General features: G+C 37.5%; 1 pseudogene; it reads left to right on the forward strand.

The window, feature by feature from the left end:
• LOC476309 (heterogeneous nuclear ribonucleoprotein K pseudogene) lies at window positions 6,490-9,511 on the forward strand (annotated as a pseudogene).

The following is a 19,266-nucleotide window of genomic DNA, read 5'->3' on the forward strand; positions in this document are numbered from 1 at the left end:
TGATGACACTAAATTCATATATTTCAATAGTAACTTTGAACATGAATGGGCTTAATGACCCCATCAAAAGGCACAGAGTTTCAGACTGGATAAAAAAGCAAGACCCATCTATTTGCTGTCTACAAGGGACTCATTTTAGACCTAAAGACACCTACAGCCTGAAAATAAAAGGTTGAAGAACCATGTACCATTCAAATGGCCCACAAAAGAAAGCAGGGGTATCCATCTTTATATCAGATAAACTAAATTTTATCCCGAAGATTGTAGTGAGAGATGAAGAGGGACACTATATCCTACTTAAAGGATCTATCCAACAAGAGGACCTAACAATCATCACTATTTATGCCCCAAATGTGGGAGCTGCCAAGTATATCAATCAATTAATAACGAAAGTGAAGACATACTTAGATAATACTACACTTATACTTGGTGACTTCAATCTAGCTCTTTCTACCCTTGATAGGTCTTCTAAGCACAACATCTCCAAAGAAACGAGAGCTTTAAATGATACACTGGACCAGATGGATTTCACGGATATCTACAGAACTTTACATCCAAACTCAACTGAATACACATTCTTCTCAAGTGCACATGGAACTTTCTCCAGAATAGACCACGTACTGGGTCACAAATCTGGTCTGAACCGATACCAAAAGATTGGGATTGTCCCCTGGATATTCTCAGACCATAATGCTTTGAAATTAGAACTAAATCACGAGAAGAAGTTTGGAAGGATTTCAAGCACGTGGAGGTTAAGGACCATCCTGCTAAAAGATGAAAGGGTCAACCAGGAAATTAGAGAAGATTTTTAAAAATTCATGGAAACTAATGAGAATGAAGATACAACTGTTTAAAATCTTTGGGATACAGCAGAAGCAGTCCTGAGGGGGAAATACATGGCAATACAAGCATCCATCGAAATCTGGAAAGAACTCAAGTACAAAAGCTAACCTTATACCCAAAGGAGCTGGAGAAAAAACATCAAATAAATCCTACACCCAGGAGAAGAAGAGAGTTAATAAAGACTCGAGCAGAACTCAATGAAATAGCGAGCAGAAGAACTGTGGAACAGATCAACAAAACCAGGAGTTGGTTCCTTGAAGGAATTAATAAGATAGATAAACCATTAGCCAACCTTATTAAAAAGAAGAGAGAGAATATTCAAATTAATAAAATCATGAATGAGAAAGGAGAGATCACCACCAACACCAAGCAAATACAAACGATTTAAAACACATATTATGAGCAGCTATATGCCAATAAATTAGGCAAGCTAGAAGAAATGGATGCATTTCTGGAAAACCACAAACTACCAAAACTGGAACAGGAAGAAATAGAAAACCTGAACAGGCCAATAACCAGGGAGGAAATTGAACCAGTCATCAAAATCCTCCTAAGACACAAAAGTCCAGGGCCAGATGGCTTCCCCGGGGAATTCTATCAAACATTTAAAGAAGAAACCATACCTATTCTACTAAAGCTGTTCAGAAAGATAGAAAGAAATGGAGTGCTTCCATACTCATTCTATGAGGCCAGCATCACCTTAATTCCAAAACCAGACAAAGACCCCACCAAAAAGGAGAATTATAGACCAATATCCCTGATGAACATGGATGCAAATATTCTCAACCAGATACTAGCCAAACGGATCCAACAGTACATTAAGAAAATTATTTACCATGACCAAGTGGGATTTATCCCCGGGTTGCAAGGCTGGTTCAACACTCGTAAAGAAATCAATGTGATTGATCATATCAGCAAGAGAAAAACCAAGAACCATATGACCCTCTCATTAGATGCAGAGAAAGCATTTGACAAACCACAGCATCCATTCCTGATCAAAACTCTTCAGAGTGTAGGGATAAAGGGAACATTCCTCAGCATCTTAAAAGCCATCTTCGAAAAGCTCACAGCAAATATCATTCTTTTTTTTAATAAATTTATTTTTTATTGATGTTCAATTTGTCAACATACAGAATAACACCCAATGCTCATCCTGTCAAGTTCCCCCCTCAGTGTCCACCACCAGTCACCCCCATCCCCCGCCCACCTCCCCTTCCACCACTGCTAGTTCGTTTCCCAGAGTTAGGAGTCTTTTATGTTCTCTCTCCCTTTCTGATATTTCCCACTTATTTTTCCTCCTTTCCCCTTTATTCCCTTTCACTATTTTTTATATTCCCCAAATGAATGAGACCATATAATGTTTGTCCTTCTCCAATTGACTTATTTCACTCAGCATAATACCCCCCAGTTCCATCCATGTCTAAGTCCTAGTCTCAGCAATCAAACAAAAAGAAACAAAGGCATTCAAATTGTCAAAGAAGAAATCAAACTCCCCTCTTCGCAGATGACATGATACTGTACATAGAAAACCCAAAAGACTCCACCCCAAGCTTTCTAGACTCATACAGCAAGTTAGCAGTGTGCCAGGATACAAAATCAATGTCCAGAATTCAGTGGCATTTCTATACACTAACAATGAGACTGAAGAAAGAGAAATTAAGGACTTAATCCCATTTACTGTTTCACCCAATAGCATAAGATACCTAGGAATAAACCTAACCAAAGAGGTAAAGGATTTATATCCTAAAAACTACAGAACACTTCTGAAACAAATTGAGGAAGACAGAAAGAGTTGGAAAAATGTTCCATGCTCATGGATTGGAAGAAACGATTTTATTTATTTATGAGAGAGAGAGAGAGAGAGAGGCAGAGACACAGGCAGAGGGAGAAGCAGACTCCATGCAGGGAGCCTGACGTGGGACTCGATCGTGGGTTCCAGGATCATGGCCTGAGCCAAAGGCAGACGCTCAACCACCCAGGCATCCCTTAAATTTTCTATTTTAAAAAGCACTTACTCTTTCTGGTTTTATCATATTTATTCTGACAGCTCTTCTGATCTCTGCTAATATCCCCACTATGGCTAGATCAGGCCTGTTGTTGTCAGTGGTTGTGGGATGGAGAATCAGTTGGCCCACAGGCTCTGTTGGTGATGATGCTGAGAACAAATTAGGTCTTTCTCCAAGTTTGGGATATTTTTAGCCATTATTCTTCAAATACCTCTGTGGCTATCCATGGATATGGAATAGGAGAGGCCTCTCCTTGCTTGGTTTCACTGTTGCTACTGCTGCATACAGAGCTTACTCACCATTGCCAGCAATTTTGAGGCAACACATTCCTTGAAACACCCAGATTCTGCTGGTGATGCTTCTGCAAGTAGATGCAGCCCATTGTTGCTGGTTGATGCAAGGCAGTGATAGGTTTGCCCTTGCAGGTTCTGCTAGTGATTACATGGCAGATTGTGCTACTTCTGCTGACCATTGTGAGGTAGGAATTGGGCAGTTTTACTGCATTTTGCTAGTTGCTAGTGCAACATCATCTTGCAGTATGCAGATTAGACACTGCTGTCATTGAGTATGAGTCTGCCTCCCAATTCCTCAATAGGCTTTCCCTTTCCCAGTGACTTGCCTAACAAGATTAGGATTTTCTTCTTTCCTTTTCTATTTTTTTTTTGTTTCTCTCTCTATGTATTGTGGGTGCCACCTGTAGATCTCTTTGTTGCCCAGTACTGCATGTATAAAGAAATTAAGAAAATTAAACACGAGGAATTCACTGCAGTGTTGTAATTCAACTCCTAAAGACCCTAGCTAGTCAATCTTCTTTACACCTTTCATAGTTATAATTGTCTGTTGAATTATTTTCAGGATACTTTCTTGTGTTTAGAAGAAAAGTGTGAGGCAATGTGCCTACTTCTTCTTGTTCTGGAACGACAAGTGGATCAGTTTTAAAACATTTTTTTCTGATATTTTCTATTTTTTTCATTATTTGCTGAAGAATTTTTATCATGACTGCTATTAGCTCTGTCATAGAATTCCAAATTCTGATTTAACCCTGTGTTGGCATTTGTTGATTGTCTTTTCTCATTCATATAGTGATTCCTGTGGTTCTTGATATAACAAGTGATTATGAGTATATCCTAGACATTGTTGGGTACAATGGAACAGGAACAGGTGTGTGTGTGTGTGTGTGTGTGTGTGTGTGTGTGTGTGTTTAACTTCCCTCTGGGACCTCCTGACATACTTCAGGAAAAGTGGAATGCTGGATCACAATGTTTCTTTACAGACTCGTGGAGAGGAATGGGAATTCAGCTTCCCCCTTCGGCAATCTTGACACCTTCCTAGTGAAAGTAGAGCATTTCTTCCTACCTCCTCATTGCCTCTGAATGAGACAGGTATAAAATCAATTCCTTGCTTGGCCCCACTGACTCCAGAGAGTGAATAAATGAAAGGCTTACTCTAATGCTTTGTTGCTATGTGGTGGAGTTGGAGGCTGAGTTCTCTACTTGACCCTGGTGATAATTGTGGAGGGGAGGAAGAAGCAGTTGTCATTCTAGCCCCACCTCCCATCACCATATTCCACCTCACTGATGCCAAGTTGGGGTAAAAGTTCTGATCTATATAGGATACTACTGAATAAGGGGAGGTAGAGTAGAGTGCTAACTATCCTTACCTTACAACACTTCGTTCTGCTTCACAGATGCTTAATGGTGGTATAGGTTCTTAGTTGCCCATTGGGTCTTGTTGACACTGGTGGGAGACAGAGTACCAACAAGCCCTGTTTCATGCCTTCTCTTTCATTGTCATTCTTGCCAGATGGTTATGAACATTTAACTTTCTCTTAGCCCTGCGGACAGCAGAAAGAAAGTGGAGTGCTGATTATCTCCAATAAACATCACTTTATTCAGTCTTATAGATCCCAGGTGGGGTGTTCGCACAGATCCTCAATGAAACCCACTGATACTGGGGTGAGGATGAAGCATATTGAATACTCTGTCTCATACTGTTATATTAATTATCTTTGCTCACAAGTGAGAGTGGATGTTCATATTGATGTTAACTCCAGTATGACTACTTGGGCAGGGAAATCTTTCTTCCATTGTGTGAGAGATGGAATATCAGTTCCTACTCAGCTTCACTAATAGTACCTAAGCAAGGGAATCAAAGAGTTCCCTGCTTCCAATGAGAGATCAATGGAATAATAGCTCCCTCTTCAGCCCTGTCGACACAATCCAATGGGGAAATGAAAGCATCACCTGCTTCTGCCAAGCAAAGGATAATTTAGTTCCCTGTTTTGGGGTACACCAACATCACTATGCAGAGGAATTGGAGTGCTCCAGCATGCTTCTACGTGGTGTGGTAGCATATTAGTTTTTCATTCAGCTCCATTGAAATGTTAGGGAGGCAACAGTTTTTCCTTTTGGTGTCTGATAGTAGTAAAATAGATATTGTCAAAAAAGGTTTTCTGTTATTAAGATACCCCTTTTCACGTCCCAAGGCTAAAAGAACAAGCTCTTCCTGAAGCTTCTTTTGTATGTACCTGATGGCAGTTCTGAGTTGGAAGCTCTTGCAGCAACCTATTCAGGATATATATGGGAACCAATAAGTAAGGAAAATCACTGCCATATCAAGTTCTGAGCTCCATAAGTAGTCAAACTTCTTTCTACCTGTTAGCTTTCTTATGCTTATTTATTATTTTGTATCTCAAGGTTTTTGTACTTGTAAGAGTACCTGAGAGGAGTGGCCTACCTCATCTTGGCCAGAACTAGAACATATTTGACAGAATATTAACATGTGGGAAATGATTTAACATTGAAAAACTTCTACTTAAAAACTGTCTATGGTCTTCACTTAAGCTGCTTAACACATAATTTCATCAGCACCTTAAATGAAGGACAACCTGAGTCTCAGTTTATTAAACTTGCCCTTAAAATGTTGTCCTTATAATAAACCTAAAGAAACAAATGAATATCAATGTGGTGTAGCAAGGAAGAATGGAATCAATTTGTGCATTAACTACATCCCCCACCAGGTGTCACCAAATGTGACTTTTCTTAAGGTTTGTCCATTCATTGGTAAAAATTTCCATGGTCTCCTGAATTTGAGAACCTCTTCTTGGTTCCTTTCTTATGATTAAAGCATCTTCCAATTGTAGAAATAAATGATTATGCCTACTCTTCTCTGTTTTGCCATCTTTATTTTACTAAGCCAGCTAAGCTGGCCAAATTAGTAAGTAGATAAAAAGATTAAAAAAATAAACAAATATATGTATATATGTATTTATATATAATATAATTATTTATATATAATATTATTATATTTATATAATTTATTATATTATTATATATAATTATTTATATATATAATTATACATAATTATTTATATATATTTTATATATATAAATATATTTATTTATTTATTTGTATAGTGATTTCTGTGGTTCTTGATATAACAAGCAATTATGAGTATATCCTAGACATTGTTTGGTATTATTTTATGAGACAGTAGCCCTATTTAATCTCCTTCTGAGGTGCAGTACAAGGAACAGGTGTGTGTGTGTGTGTTTAACTTCCCTCTGGGACCTGGAGAAATTCTACTTCATATAATACTTGTGAGATTGTAAATTGGTATACACACTTAGAAAACCATTTGGCGGTGACCGGCTGAGGCGGCGAGGTGGCGCGGCGGCACAGGGACGGCGGCCTCGCGCGGCTACTGCAGCACTAGGGTGTCAGTTGGTCCCGCCCAGAACACTTCAGTTCTGCTCTGCAAGGATATATAATACCTGATTGGTGTGTCCATTTGATACACGAAAATGGAAACTGAACAGCCAGAGGAAACCTTCCCCAACACCGAAACCAATGGTGAATTTGGTAAATGCCCTGCAGAAGATATGGAAGAGGAACAAGCCTTTAAAAGATCTAGAAACACTGATGAGATGGTTGAACTACGCATTTTGCTTCAGAGCAAGAATGCTGGGGCAGTGATTGGAAAAGGAGGCAAGAATATTAAGGCTCTCCATACAGACTACAACGCCAGTGTTTCAGTCCCAGACAGTAGTGGCCCCGAGCGCATATTGAGTATCAGTGCTGATATTGAGACAATTGGAGAAATTCTGAAGAAAATCATCCCTACCTTGGAAGAGGGCCTGCAGTTGCCATCACCCACTGCAACCAGCCAGCTCCCGCTCGAATCTGATGCTGTGGAATGCTTAAATTACCAACACTATAAAGGAAGTGACTTTGACTGCGAGTTGAGACTGTTGATTCATCAGAGTCTGGCAGGAGGAATTATTGGGGTCAAAGGTGCTAAAATCAAAGAACTTCGAGAGAACACACAGACAACAATCAAGCTTTTCCAGGAATGCTGTCCTCATCCCACTGACAGAGTTGTTCTTATTGGAGGAAAACCTGATAGGGTGGTAGAGTGCATCAAGATCATCCTTGATCTTATATCAGAGTCTCCCATCAAAGGACGGGCACAGCCTTATGATCCCAATTTTTATGATGAAACCTACGATTATGGTGGCTTTACCATGATGTTTGATGACCGCCGTGGACGCCCTGTGGGATTTCCCATGCGGGGGAGAGGTGGTTTTGACAAAATGCCTCCTGGTCGGGGTGGGCGTCCTATGCCTCCATCCAGAAGAGATTATGACGATATGAGCCCTCGCCGAGGACCTCCTCCTCCACCTCCTGGAAGAGGTGGCCGGGGTGGTAGTAGAGCTCGGAATCTTCCTCTTCCTCCTCCACCACCACCTAGAGGAGGGGATCTCATGGCCTATGACAGAAGAGGAAGACCTGGAGACCGCTACGATGGCATGGTTGGTTTCAGTGCTGATGAAACTTGGGACTCTGCAATAGATACATGGAGCCCATCAGAATGGCAGATGGTTTATGAACCACAGGGTGGCTCCGGATATGATTATTCCTATGCAGGGGGTCGTGGCTCATATGGTGATCTTGGTGGACCTATTATTACTACACAAGTAACTATTTCCAAAGATTTGGCTGGATCTATTATTGGCAAAGGTGGTCGGCGGATTAAGCAAGTCCGTCATGAGTCAGGAGCTTCGATCAAAATTGATGAACCTCTAGAAGGGTCTGAAGATCGGGTCATTACCATTACAGGAACACAGGACCAGATACAGAATGCACCGTATTTGCTGCAGAACAGTGTGAAGCAGTATGCAAATGTTGAAGGATTCTAATGCAAGATACTTTTTCTTTTTTATAGTGTGAAGCAATATTCTGGAAAGTTTTTCTAAAACTAGTGAAGAACTGAAGGAGTCCTGCATCTTTTTTTTTTTTATCTACTTAGTTTAAAAAGCCAACATTCCTCTGCTTCATAGGTGTTCTGCATTTGAGGTGTAGTGAAATCTTTGCTGTTCACCAGATGTAATGTTTTAGTTCCTTACAAACAGGGTGAGGGTGGGGGAAGGGCGTGCAAAAACTAACATTGAAATTTTGAAACAACAGCAGAGTGAGTGAATTTTAATTTTTGTTCATTGTTGGTGGTTTATTTTTTTAAAAAATTGTTATTTATTTATGATAGTCACAGAGAGAGAGAGAGAGAGAGAGAGAGAGAGAGAGAGAGAGAGAGGCAGAGACACAGGCAGAGGGAGAAGCAGGCTCCATGCACCCGGAGCCCGACGTGGGATTCGATCCCGGGTCTCCAGGATTGTGCCCTGGGCCAAAGGCAGGTGCCAAACCGCTGCGCCACCCAGGGATCCCCATTGTTGGTGGTTTAAAAGAAAAATTACCCCCATGTAATTATTGTGAACACTTTGCTTTGTGGTCACTGTAACATTTTGGGGGGGGGGGGGACAGGGAGGAAAAGTAACAATAGTCCATATGTCCCTGGCATCTATTCAGAGCAGTGTGCAGAATGTAATGCTCTTTTGTAAGAACCGTTTTATGAATTTTAAAATAAATTTAGTGAACCTATTTTTGGTGGTCATTTTTTTTAAGACAGTCATTTTTCAAATGGCTGGATTCCCTAACCCACCCCAAACTAAACACTAAGTTTGATTTTCAGCTCCTCTGTTGGATATAAATAAATGCATCTCTTCTTGGACATAGGCATAATATCTTGGCAAATTCCATTCTGGTGATTTATTAATGATTTGAAAGTCCATTGTTTGGGAAGAAATTCCGTCATACACATCTACGCTTATAATAAGCTAGGGATTTTTTTTGTTTGTTTGCAAATGCTTGCCCCTACTCTGCAACAGTTTTTTATGTTAGTAATTGTTAAGGAGAACCAAGGGTGGGGAGCAATACTACAAATTGAGTAATAGTATAAGTATATGCCACAAGTCTAATGGCAGTAAGTTTTATTAATCAGAATAATACTTGGTTATGGAAGTGACTGATGCTAAATAAGTCCTTATTATTTTTTATTAGATAATTTCTCACTTATAGACAAACTGTCAGCCTGCTAGTGTCTTAGTTAAAATGTGTAATATATATATATTCTTGTTTTTCCATTGTATGCAAATTGAAGGAAAAAGATGTACCATTTCTCTGTTGTATGTTGGATTATGTAGGAAATGTTTGTGAAAAATTCAAAAAAACGATGAAAAAAGTTCATGTGGATGTTTTGTGTAGTATTTTGGCATTTGTATGGATAGTTAAAAGTTCACTTCCAAATAAATAAAACTCCCATAATGCTAAAAAAAAAAAGAAAAAAGAAAACCATTTGGCAATATTATTACAGAGGAACAAGGGTTTATTCTATGACTTAGCAATTTCACTCCTCAGTAAATATCCAACAGGCATTTGTACATTTGATCACAAACACACACACAACAATGTTATAAATGTGTATAGCAATATTATTAGTAATAGGCAAATTTAGAAACAAATTCTCATTTAGAATAAAATGGATTAATACATTTGGGTTTACTTACATAACAAAATACCATGTGGCAATTAAAATTTTTAAAAAAGGCATGAGTCTTATGAAGATAATATTAAGCAAAAAGTATTCACAGAAGAGTATACATAGTATTATTTTATGTAAGTATAATTTAAAATATAGGCAAAATTTAACTATATTGTTAAAATAGATTTCATGACTAATAAAGAGTTTATGCTTCTGTTTCTTAATATAGATTTTGGTGATATGCTTGTTTTTAAGGCTCTAATAATTAATTGAGCTCTACTCTTATGATATATGCACTTTGTATGCAAGTTTGTGTTTAAAAGAAAAGTACAAAAACTGTTTAGTGGTTAAATGAGGCCCATCTGAAGAAGTTATATTTAAGGTAAGATGAGAAAGATGAATATGACATTTTTCAGAAGAGACTTGGGCAGACAAAATACTATGCATGAAATCCTTGAGGTAGAAAAAATGTTGACATCTTGGAGGAAATGAAGAGATCAATCTGCTGGCAGGAATGTCAAAATTGAAAGTGAGAATGACATGAGATGAGGCTGGTGTGCAGCCCTGAAGATCATGTTAAGGATTATGAACTTTGTCCCAAGAGCAATAGGAAGCCATAGAAGAATTTTAATCAGTGACATGGCATATTTCAATTTACTGCTATTTTTAAGATATTGCATGCTATAAGAATACTGTATTGGATTCTAGCAAAATAGTATTAGGAAACACATTAGGAGTCTACCTGAGAAATGATAATGACTTGTAACAAGTTTGGGGCACTGAAACTCCAAATAAACGGACACATTTAAGAAATATACGGTAGGATTTGTAGAAATTGATGATGCATTGGTTGTGGGAAATGATAGGGAGACATTTATAGTTTGACTTACAAGTGTTTGGCTTGTTCACCTGAGTTATGCTGGAGAGATGGAGAAGACAAGAAAAAGTAGATTTGGGGTGAAGAATACAAATTTAACTTTATATATATTTGAGTTCTAAATATCATATAATTATGTTTATATTAACTTCAGATACATATATTTAATTTTTAATTGTGGAAAAACTCATAAATTTGACTGTTTTAAACTTTTTAAAATATATTGTTCAGCAGATCTCACATTTTAGGGCAACATATCTACAGAACCTTTTCATCTTACATCTAATAGATAATATTCCATTGTATGTTATATACTACATTTTGTCTACCCATTTCTTCATTGATGAACATTCAATTAAATATCAATTAAATTAAATTGCTTAAATTAAAATATTTTAAGTTTGAGAATGCGTTAAGTCTTTGAAATGAAGATATCAAGAAGGCAACTGTAGGTGCACCTGGGTGGCTCAGTCTGTTAAATGTCCGACTCTTGATTTCCACTAGGGTCATGATCTCAGAGTCATAAGATCAAGCCCTGCATTGGGCTTCTGCACTCAGTGTAGAGTCTGCTTAAGATTCTCTCCCTTGCTCTCATACACTGTCTCTAAAAAAAATAAGGCAATTGCTTATTGGAGGATAGAGTTTACTTTCAAGGTATAAAATTAAAGATGAATTTCCAAAGATTAGCTGTTCAGGGTTCATTTGATAATTGACTCTCATTCATTAGCTACCTTCACACAAATTTACTTTTTCCAAAAGTAATCATACAGGTGAATATGACATGCATAGTTTACCTGTATAGAAATAAGTCTTGCTAAAGCAACAGTCTATGATACTTGGAACTTACCTGGTTTTGTTTCTCTGGTTATGAACATCTTGATTGCGATAGACATATTGGCTTTAAATGTTACTTGGAGGAGTTCTTAAACTTGAGATTTTAGGAATGATCCAAAGAATATTAACTAGAAATGAACTAACCTACAGGATGATATAGAGCAATGATATAAAAGTCTGAATGATAAACAACAGTTAACACACATCTCATATATAACAACTGTACATATGTGTGTGTGCATGTGTATATATGATGATCATATATATTTAAGCATTGTATATCATATATATGTATATTATAATTTAGGTTAAAAAAATGTGAACTTTACTTAAATTGTACAGAAAAACATAATAGATAATGTTACACATAAAAATTTCACTACAGGGGCTCTAGGTGGCTCAGTTGGTTGAATGTCCTGTCTTGATTTTGGCTCAGGCCATGATCTCAGGATTGTGATATCAGGTCCCACATCAGGCTTCCCACTTAGTGGGGAGTCTGCTTCTCTCTCTCCCTATTCCTCTGCCCCTTTCCCCACTTGCACGCTCTCTCTCTCTAAAATAAATAAATAAATATTTAAAAATAAAAATAAATAATAATTCCACTACAAGAGTGGATGGAAATGTGATGTAAAATAATTCAGTGCATAAAGAAACAAAATCTAGAGAAGGGATAATAACAACAATTTTGAAAAGTAGAGAAAAGACAAATCAGCAATAAAAGAAAGCAATTAGGGTTGAAGAAAAGCATTTTTCTAGGTCAGGAATATTGAAAGATGCTTAACGAATGAAGTAAACTATCACGAGTTTTTTTGATTAGCAGCAAAGTGACTCCTTAGTCAACTTTTCTTTTTTAAGTAGGCTCCATGCCCAGCATGGAGACCAATGTGAGGCTTGAACTCATGACCTTGAGGTTAGGAACCGAGCTGACATCCAGTTGAATGCTCAACTGACTGAGCCACCCAGGCAAACCTCATTAGTCACCTTTTGTTAAGTACATGGAAGAAGCATTCCTTGATTTTGTGACTGATTTCTTGTAAGTTTAAACCAATAAATTTAGCATAATTATCAAGAGAAATGGGTTCTGTCTGAACTGAATCTGAGCTAAGTGAAATTTGGGGCTTAAAATTCTTTTAGAAATTTTAAGTTCCCCAATAGGGTAAACAGAATTTTCAAATATTTTTGACAAACTGGACTAAAGAACCAAAAGAAGTGTCTTTTTGTTTGTTTGTTTGTTTGTTGTTGCTGTTTTCCTGTGGCTGGGGGAGAGTGTATCTCGAATACCAAAGGGTTTATTAAAGACTATTGGATCATGTTTGATGGAGGTTTTCAGGGGAATTCTGAATCCTTAAGGCTGATATCAGGGAGGTGGGGTGACAGTGAAGTAGGTGGACCCTAAGCTTTCTTCCTGCCATGAACACAATTACATAACTATCAAATCATTCTAAAAACTCCAGAAATCAACCTGAAGACAGGCAGAACAAATTCCACAACTAAATGTAGAGAAGAGGTCACATCAAAGAAGGTAGGAAGTATGGAGATGTGTTTTAGGGGAGAAATGGATCCTGGCTGCTGTGGAGGGGAGGGAGCCATGGTTGTGGAGAAGGGTGAGAGAGACAGGAACACAGAGGGGAATGCACAAGGAGGACATTTCCCAAGCCATTGGCTTAGGAAATGAAAGGGGCTGAATTTCCTGAGTTCTTGCATCCAGTGACGCTTAAAACCTGGAGTCTTAAAAGTAGATGGGACTGGCTGGAAATGAACCCAGAGGACACTGCCCTGCTCCTGGAGAGAAGGCAAGAAAACAACCTGGGGACATACAGCATGGAAATAGCAATCTGAATAGTGCCTGGGGCACACAGTGGGGAAATTTTTAGCTCTTTTTGGAGCATGTGCCTGAGAAGCAGAATTCATGGAAAGATCTCTCTAGGAACAAAGAAGATGGCTGGCACCATTTCCCTCCCCAGCCCATCAGCAGAAACACAGAGCCACCTGTGAGAACTAGCATAGTGTAGACACTGGCTGCTTAACTTGTTTACATTAAGCCCTACCCGCCCCCCATGCACACAGTCACATTTACTCAGTTCCAGTGTGATAGACACCATCCCCCAGAGGACCAGCACAAATGCAGTAGAACTCCTGGTTGTAGCCTTGGTTCCAATGAAGGTGGTGATGGGTCTCATTTCACAAGCTGACAAAAGCACACCTAGTTAAGACTCACCACATTCAGGGCAGGGACCAAACACTGCCACAGTAGGCAAGGAGCATCTTTGAAGATAGCTGGCCTGAAGTATAGAGCAGTCAGAACACAGCAGCAGAGCACATACAGCACACAAAAGAGACATTCCATGAAGTGCTAGTAATCTGGGAACTGAATAACCTCTTTTTCATAATGCCGTTACTTTCAGGATTAGGAGATATAACTGGCTTTTTAATGCAGGGAAGAAGATACAGGCATAGAAAAAATACCAAATATAGGAATTTATCTCAGAAGAAAGAACAAGATAAGGCTCTAACAAGAGATCTAAGCAAAACAGAGATAAGCAACATGCCTGAAGGAGAATTTAGAAAAAAAATGGAAGACATCAGGGAGACACTTTCCACAGAGATAGAGTTAAAAAAATTAATCAGAAATGAAGAGTGCCATAAATAAGATTATAAACATATTTGATGCAATGTACAGCAGGCTGAAAGAAGCAGAGGAATGCATTAATAACCTAGAAGACAGAGTAATGGAAAGTAATCAAGCCGAACAAAAGAGAGAAAAAAGAATTGTGCAAAAGAATATTAGATGAAAATAACTCATTGACTCAATTAAATGTAATAAATGTTCATATTATAAGAATTCCAGAAGTAGAATAGAGAGAAAAAGGAGCAAAAAATTAATTTGAAGAAATAGTAGCAGTGACTGGGTGACGGGCACTGAGGGGGGCACTTGATGGGATGAGCACTGGGTGTTATGCTATATCTTGGCAAATTGAACTCCAATTAAAAAAAATGTTAATTTTTAAAAAAGAAGAAATAATAGCTGAAAACTTCCTAATCTGCAGAAGGAAAGAAATACGCAGACCCAGGAGGCCCAGGGAAGTCCCATTAAACTCAACAAAAACAGTCCAACACCAAGACATATTGTAATTAAACTGGCAAAATATAGTAATAAAGAAAAGAAATCCTAAAAACTGTAAGACAAAAGAAGATAGCTATTTATGAGAGAAAACACATCAAGACTATCACAAGATTTTTCAGGAAAAACTCTCCAAGCCAGAAGGGAGTGCCATGATATATTCAAAGTGCTAAAAGGGGAAAACCTGAAGGATATAATACTTCATCTGGCAAAGCTAACATCCAAAATAAGAGGAGAAATAAAGAGTTTAACAGACAAACAAAAATTAAAAGTGTTCATGAACACGAAACCAGCCCATCAATAACTAATAAAGGGGACTCTGTGAATGAAAAAGAAAGACCAACTGTGACAGTGTGAAGACAGGAGGCACAAAAGTATTAAAAATTAATATGTTTATAAAAAATCAGTCAAGGAATCACAAAATAAAAGGATGTAAGCTTATTACAACATATACCTGCCTGAAACGTGGGGAAGAAAGGGGAAAAGCATGAGATCAACATCAAATAACCATAAACTTAATATATACTGTTATATGCAGTAAATATTATATACAAACCTTTTCCTGTACTCACTTTTTTATTTAGCAATGTTGCTGGTATCTTTCCATGTCAATAAGTATAGGTATACACCAATCATTTCAACAATTGCATAATATTTCATTATGTGCATCATACCCACAATTTAATCAATCAATTCTCTGTGGTCATCTCTAGCTTTTTTGAAAAAAACACTGTGATAAATATCTTTGTATATTTTGCCACTTGTATTATTATCAACTTAGGGTAGATTCCTTGGAGACCTATCATTTTTTAAGGTTTTCATTATAATGGTAAAAATAATGATAATGTGTAATATTGATAATATAATAGTTACAATTTCTTAGAGGCTTCTCCTATGCCAAGTATTGTACAAAGTACACTTATATGTTTGTGTGTATTTAATGTATATTAGTTTATTTAATCTTTACAAGAACCAGTTGGGCATTACTGGTGTTATTGTCTCCATTATTTTTTTTGTTTTTTTTTAATATTTTACTTAAATTCATTTGCCAACATAATATAACACTCAGTGCTCATCCCATCAAGTGCCCTCCTTAGTTCCCATCACCCAGTTATTTCATCCCTCCATCCTCCTCCCCTTCTGCAACCCTTTGTTTGTTTCCCAGAGTTAGGAGTCTCTCATGGTTTATCTTCCTAATTTTTCCCCACTCAATTTCCCTCCTTTCCCTTATAGTCCCTTTCACTATTTCTTATATTCCACATATGAGTGAAACCATATGATGACTCTCTTTCTCTGATTGACTTATCCCACTCAGCATAATACCCTCCGGTTCCATCCACCTTGAAGCAATATTATATACAAACCTAATGGTAACCACAAAGCAACAAGATATATATATATCAAAGAGGAAAAAATCTAAATATATCAGTAAAGAAAATCAAGAAACCATAAAAGAGAGAAAGACAAGAAAGCTTCAGAGAAAATCTCCAGAAACAAGCACAAAACAGGTGATAAAATGGGAATAAATACATATCTATCATTTATGTTGAATGAAATTGAACTAAATTATCCTATCAAACAACAGAAGTTATCATAATGGAAAACAAACAACCAAGACCCATCTCAATGCTGCCTATAAGAGACCCAGGTTAGGCCTGAAGGCACCTGAAGTGTGAAAGTGAGGAGATGCAGAAATATTTATCATGCAAACAGATGTCAAAAGAAAGCTGGGCCCGCCATACTTAGACACACTAGACTTTGAAACACAGACTGTAACAAGAGACAAAGAAGAGCATTATATACTAATAAAGGGGACAATCCAACAAGAAGACATAATAATTATAAATATGCTAATTTTTAAAAAAAATTAAAAATGAATAAATATTTATGCTCCCAATATGGGAGCACCCAAATACATAAAATAATTAAAAGCAAACATAAAGGAACTAATTAATAGTAAGACAATAATAGGAGACTCTAACATCACACATAATCTAAACAGGAAATCAACAAGGAAACAAAGGATTTGAATAACAAATTGGAACAAATGGATTTAACAGGTATATTCAGAGCATTCTATCCTAAACCAACAAAATACACATTCTTTTCAAGTGCACATGGAAATTTCTACAGAAATCACATACTAGATCACAAATCAGGCATCAACAATTTCACGAAAATCAGACACCTCTTTTCTGAACATAATGCTATGAAACATGAACTCAACCACAACAAGAAAAAAATGTGGAAAGACCACAAACACATGAAGGTTAAATGTGCAACTAAACAATGAATAAATGTGCTACTAAACAAGAAATGAGAATAAAGTTTAAAAAATACATGGAAACAAATGAAAATGAAAACACACAATGGTCCAAAACCATTGGGATACAGCAAGAATGGTTCTAAGAGGGAAGTATATAGCAATACAGGCCTACCTCAAGAAGTGAGAAAAACCTCAAATAAACAACCTAACTTTACACTTAAAGATGCTGGGAGAACAACAAACAAAGCCAAAAGCCAGCAGAAGGAAGGAAATAATAAATATTAGAGCAGAAATAAATGATATACAAACAACTAAAATGATATAACAGATCAATGAGAACAGGAGATATTTCTTTGAAAAATTTAATAAAATTAGTAAACCTATAGGCAGATGTATCAAAAAGCAAAAAATATCTAAATAAATAAAATCACAAATGAGAGTAGATGTAACAACCAAACCAACACCACAGAAATACACACAATTATAAGAGAATATTATAAAAAACATTGTGCCAGCAAATTGGACAACCTAAGAGTAATGGATAAATTCCTAGAACGTATAATTACCAAAACTGAAAGAGGAAGAAATAGAAAACTTGAACAGATCATTAACCAGCAAAGAAATTGAGTCAGTAATCCAAAATCTCCTAACAAACAAAAGTCTAGAGACAGATGGCTTCATAGATGAATTTTACCAAACATTTAAAGAAGACTGGCTACCTATTCTCAAACAATTCCAAAAACCAGAAAAGGAAGGAAAACTTCCAAACTCATTTAATGAGGCCAGAATTACCCTGTTACCAAGAGCAAATAAAGACTCCACTAAAAGAGAGAGAGAGAAGTAGAGGCAATAGTCCATACAAAAATTTATATACCAATATTTGTAGCAGCATTAATCATAATATCCAAAAGTATAAATAATAAATAATCCAAATATCTATAAACAGGTGAATGGATATAGAAAATATGATGTGGGATGCCTGGGTGGCTCAGCAGTTCAGCGTCTGCCTTTGGCTCAGGTAGTGATCCTGGAGTCCCAGGATTGGGTCCCACATCGGGCTTCCTGCATGGAGCCTGCTTCTCCCTCTGCCTGTGTCTTTGCCTCTCTCTCTCTCTCTCTCTCTCTCTCTCTCTCTCTCTCTTTCTCTCTCTGTCTCATGAACAAATAAATAAATAAAATATTTTTAAAAATGTGATGTATTCATACAATAAAATACTATTTGGCAATAAAAAGTAAAGCTCTGGTACATGCTACAATATGGATGAACCTTGTAAATATGCTCAAAGAAATCAAAAACAAAAAGTCACATATTGTTCAGAATAAGAAAATTCATAGAAACAGAAAGTACATTATTGGTCAACAGGGGCAGGTGTTAGGAGTGAATACTGAGTGGAACATGCTTCCCATGAGCCAGAATGTGCACAAAGAATATAGCCGGGCATACAGCATCTTAACCAGCACTCGCCCAAAGACATGTATCTGCCATGCACAGTGTAATGAACCCAACAGACAGATCTATGCTGCATTTATTGCCAGAACCAGGATTTAAGGGGATTTATAAGGAATAAGCAGAAACTGGGTTTCCTTTTCAAATAATAGTGTACCTGGAAGTCCCCACAGGCTTCTCCCAATGAAGCCCCAAATTGCTGAATAAATAAATGAAGAGCCAGAGTCTGGCAATCTGTCCCACAGGGGCACCAATTCCAGTTCCCAACATAATAATGAAGAATATAGATTATGTTTACTCAGGTGATATGTTTTCAAACTTTCCACCCCCTCTTCTCCAACCAGAACCTGGAGGAAACATAAGTAGCAGATCAAGTTGTGGAAGAGGTGAAACAGGAAGAATAGGCACAGGTAGGTCATTCCATCTATTCTTTCTTTTTTTGTTATTGAAGTTTGATTTGCCAACATACAGTATAACACCCAGTGCTCACCTCATCAAGTGCCCTCCTCAGTGTCTGTCACCCAGTTACCCCATCCCACCACCCACCTCCCCTTTAACTACCCTTTGTTCATTTCCCAGAGTTAGGAGTCTCTTGTGTTTTATCTCCCTCTCTAATTTTTCCCATTCATTTTCCCTCCTTTCCCCTATAACCCCTTTCACTATTTCTTATATACCCCATATGAGTGAAACCATATGATGATTATCCTTCTCCGATTGACTTACTTCATTCACCATAATACCCTCCAGTTCTATCCACGTTGAAGCAAATAGTGGGTATTCATCCTTCCTTTCTAAGGGTTGAGTAATATTCCATTATATATATAGGCCACATTTTCTTTATACATTCATCTGTCCAAGACCATTGAGGCACCTTCCACAGTCTGGCTATTGTGGACATTGCTACTATAAAAATTGGGGTGCAGGTGTCCCAGCATTTCACTGCATCTGTATCTTTGAGGTAAATACCCAGCAGTGCAATTGCTGGGTCATAGGACAGT

This window comes from Canis lupus, chromosome X (genome assembly GCF_011100685.1).
Source record: "Canis lupus familiaris isolate Mischka breed German Shepherd chromosome X, alternate assembly UU_Cfam_GSD_1.0, whole genome shotgun sequence".
Lineage (NCBI taxonomy): Eukaryota > Metazoa > Chordata > Mammalia > Carnivora > Canidae > Canis > Canis lupus.